Here is a 4,545-nt window from a genome sequence, read left to right on the forward strand (position 1 = left end):
AAAAAAAAAACTAAGAGAGGGGGGCGCCTGGGTGGCTCAGGGGGTTAAAGCTTCTGCCTTCAGCTTGGGTCATGATCCCGGAGTCCTGGGATGGAGCCCCGCATCTGGCTTTCTGCTCAGCAGGGAGCTTGCTTCCCCTCTCTCTCTGCCTGCCTCTCTGCCTACTTGTGATCTCTGTCAAGTAAATAAATAAAATCTCTAAAACAAACAAAACTAAGGGAAGAGACACCTGGGTAGCTCAGTCAGTTAAGTATCCAACTCTTGATTTTGGCTCTGGTCATGGTCTTGGATTTAGATGTCCAAGTCAGCCTCTGTGCTCAGCTAGGAGTGCTTCTCTCTCTCTTTTAAATAAATAAATATTTAAAAAGAAAAACAAAAAAACAAAAACTAAGGGAATTAGGGTATTCTGAAAGTAAGAACAGTACCCACTTGGAGAAACAGAGTTTTCTCCTTTTAACTTGCTAGGCAGACCAGTGACCAATGGATAACACCACTTCTGATCCTCTCCTCTGGGAAAATGTGCATCCTGGAAGTTGTATGTATTGGGGCTGCACTTACACTTCTCCAACACTGCATTAAAAACTGAAACAATTATTCAGTCAAGTTCCTTTTCATAATTGTTTTCATTGCAAAACCCTGCACCTCGTAAGTTTCTTTCTAAAATTCTGCTTTATTGACCTTAGGAGTGAGCTGAATTTTCCCATTTGGGATGTAGAAGGGATTCTTTACTAAAGATATTCCACCATAGTTTCTCATTTGTTATTTTACTTCCCTCATTTTGCAACAAGGAAATTAAAGTAAAACCATTAAATTTTTTAAAAACCTATTTTCCATTAAAGATAAATGTACATTTTCATTCTTTTTTGTGAAATGTGTTACTGAAGTTCATAAAACCTCAACTACTTTTCATATTTTATCTATACTGATAAGGATGAGAAATATTTCTCCTTCAGAAGAGACACATTTTAAATATTTATTTATTTATTTATTTTAGAGAGAGAGCATGTACGAGTTGGTGGGGGAGAGGCAGAGGGAGAAAATCTTCAAGTAGACTCCCTACTGAGCATGTAGACTGATGTGGGGCTCCATCTCACCACCCACAATATCACAACCTGAGCTGAAACCAAGAGTCACACACTTAACTGACTGAGTCACCCTGGTGCCAGGAGAGACCCATTTTCAGTGAAGAGTGGAGGGGCACCTGGGTGGCTCAGTGGGTTAAAGCCTCTGCCTTTGGCTCAGGTCATGATCCCAGGGTCCTGGGATGGAGCCCTGCCTCAGGCTTTCTGCTCAGCAGGGAGCCTGCTTCGCTTCCCCTCTCTCTGCCTCTCTGCCTGCTTGTGATCTCTGTCTGTCAAATAAATAAGTAAAATCTTTTTTTTTTTTAAAAAATGAAGAGTGGAAAGCCCAATGCAATATATGTTGAGATATTTATTATTGCATTTTGGGAATCAAATCTGAATTGCAGTACATTAATGCCCCTGCATGTGTTCATATTATGGTGAAATCTGCAGGTGAGTGGGATAAATTGAGATAAAACATAATAATTTATGCAATTGTTTTCTTCTTGGGAGTACGTGTATTATAATTTTCCATAACCCTTACATTATTTTCTGGAATATCTCTCAGATCTGACATTTTCTGGCCTTGATTCTAATTCCTAATAACAGTTACCTACAGTCACAGTAGTTATGGAAACATCTGGAAATCGTGGGGAAATACCTGTGAGTTAGAGAACAAGTTTTCTTTTGATCGATCTTTGAAATATGACAGTACTGCCATATGTAGGTTTGATCTGTCAGATATATTTTTAAATAACACTAATGTGTAGTTTGGGAGACCAGTATGTTTGGGGAGGAGGGGTGGGTTGTGAATACATAAGGAAAGCCACTTATTGTATTACCAGGGAACTTTAATTGAAGTTCTTCAAATCTTGTCTCTTCCCATTTAATTTTAATTATTCCCAAATTGTCCTGTTGCTTAAGGTTATTTACCATTTCTTAATTGTACAGTTCATGTAATTTTCAAGCATTGCAACACAGAGGGAAAAATAAATTCTAAGTAGTCTGTGGTTCCAACTGTTAGTATTTCATGTCTTCCCATGCAAGTTTTGGTATACTTTTCATTAACATTGTTGTCATCTTTATTGTACATATGTTTTTGGCTTTTGGATTTTGTGTTTTTTTGTAAGTATAACTTTATATTTTTAATTAGCAATAATCGCGCCTCGGATAAACCTCATTGGCTATGATACTGCCACTGCGCAAAGCTAACTTTATTTTTTTAATAGGGTCACATTAGTTTCAGGTACAGGATACAGTGATTCAACACTTCCATACATCACCCAGTGCTCATTAAGACAGGTACCCTCCTTAATCCCCATCTTGTATTTCATCCATCTCCCCACCCAGCTCCTCTCTGATAGCCATCAGTGTGTTCTCTGTATTTCAGAGTCTGTTTCTTGGTTTGTCTCTGTTTTACCCTTTGTTCATTTGTTTTGTTTCTTAGTCTACACATGAGTGAAAACACATGGTATTTGTCTTTCTCTGACTTATTTCACTTAGCATCATAATCTCTAGCTCCATCCATGAGAAGATTTAATTCTTTTTTATGGCTGAATAGTATTCATATATTAGTAATATATATTTAATATATAATATATATAATATATAATCACCTATTATATATAAAATCTATATAATATATTATATATATATATATATATAAAATCACCTCTTCTATATCCATTCATCTATTGAAGGACACGTGGGCTGCTCCCATAATTTGGCTATTATAAATAATGTTGTTATACACACAGGGATGCATGTATCCCTTTGAATTAGGTTTTTGTTTTTGTTTTTTGTTTTTTTTATTCTTTGGGTAAATACCCAATAGTATGATTGCTGGATCATAGGTTCTTTTTTTTTTTTTTTAACTCCTTGAGGAACCTCCATTCTGTTTCCACAGTGGCTGTACCAGTTTGTATTCCCACCAACAGTGCACGAGTGTTCCTTTTTTTCCATATCCTCACCAACATCTATTATTTCCTTTGTTTTGGGTTTTAGCCATTCTGACAGGTGCGAGGTAATATCCCATTGTAGTTTTGCATTTCCTTGATGGTAAGTGATGTTGAGCATCATTTCATGTGTCTGTTGATCGTCTAGATGCTTCTTTGGAGAAATGTCTGTTCATGTCTTCTGCCCATTTTTTAATTTTATTATTTGGGTTTTGGGTGTTTAGTTGTCTAAGTTCTTCATATGTTTTGTATACTAACCCTTTATCATTTATGTCATTTGCAAACATCTTCTGCCATTCCATAGGTTGTACATATGTTTTTTGAATTAGCAATATCTTCTGTACCAAAGAGTACATCAAAGCACTTCATTGTGTTGTTATTGGCTTCCTAACAGTTGTTTCCAGTGGCTAGGTAGTATTCTGTTGAGTTTCTTTATCTATATTTCTATCCTTAGATATTTAAGTAGTTTTTATTTTTCCTATTCAATAACTAACAATAGGAAGTCTATCTTAATACATAGAGGTTTTTTATATTTTAAATTTTGCCTTAGGATATAACACTACTATGAATCGAATATGTAAAAGAAAAAACAAACCCAAGTGCTCCTTCTGGATAGGGCTCTCTGTTCCAGATTTTCTCTTAGTCCATCATGCCTTGTGTCATTCTTCCCAGGCATACACATTCTTATTTAGTGTGCCTGTACATCAGGAAAAACTCTTTCCAAATTGAGTTATCTCTGGAGCATTGTTATCTCTCATGCTGGTTCTTAGAGATTGTCCTTGAATATGTTTCATTCCCTGAGGCACCATGCTATGGTGAAGACAGCATGAGTGAACTTGTCATTTACTCTTGTGTTATACACTGCCTTGGTTTTCTCAACTCTAAAATGAGAAGAATATGTATCCATTAGGATTGTTGTGACCCTTGACAAAGAGTAACATCTATGAATCCATAATGGAGATGCACCTAAGACTCTAATAAAATGTAACTTGAATCTTAATCAAGGTCCAAGTTCTTAACCAGATACTTTATAGACTTTTTTGAAAGCAGTACTGTCCAAGAGAACTTTTTATTGTGACAAAATGATTCACATTGTTCAGTGTGGGAGCCACCAACCACGTGTGGATATTGAACACTCGAAATGGGGATACTACAACTGAAGAACTGAATTTTTTTTTCAAGATTTACTTATTTATTTTATATTATTTTTAAAAAGATTTTATTTATTTATTTGACAGACAGAGATCACAAGTAGGCAGAGAGGTAGGCAGAGAGAGAGGGGGAAGTAAGTTCCCTGCTGAGCAGAGAGCCCAATGTGGGGCTCGATCCCAGGACCCTGAGATCATGACCTGAGCTAAAGGCAGAGGCTTTAGCCCACTGAGCCACACAGGCACCCCTACTTATTTATTTTATAGAGAGAGTGCACACGAGTAGGAGGGTCAGGGAGAGGGAGAGAGAACCTAAAGCAGACTCCATGCTCAGTGTAGCACTCCATGTGGGGCTCGATCTCATGACCTTAAGATCATGAC

The 4,545-nt window shown here is 36.9% G+C and overlaps 1 pseudogene; it reads right to left on the reverse strand.

Annotated features, from left to right (window-relative positions):
* Positions 1-2,188: 2,188 nt before the first annotated feature.
* On the reverse strand, positions 2,189-2,271 carry LOC123935625 (annotated as a pseudogene).
* Between the last annotated feature and the right edge of the window lie 2,274 nt (positions 2,272-4,545).

Source organism: Meles meles, chromosome X (genome assembly GCF_922984935.1).
Source record: "Meles meles chromosome X, mMelMel3.1 paternal haplotype, whole genome shotgun sequence".
Taxonomy (NCBI): Eukaryota; Metazoa; Chordata; class Mammalia; order Carnivora; family Mustelidae; genus Meles; species Meles meles.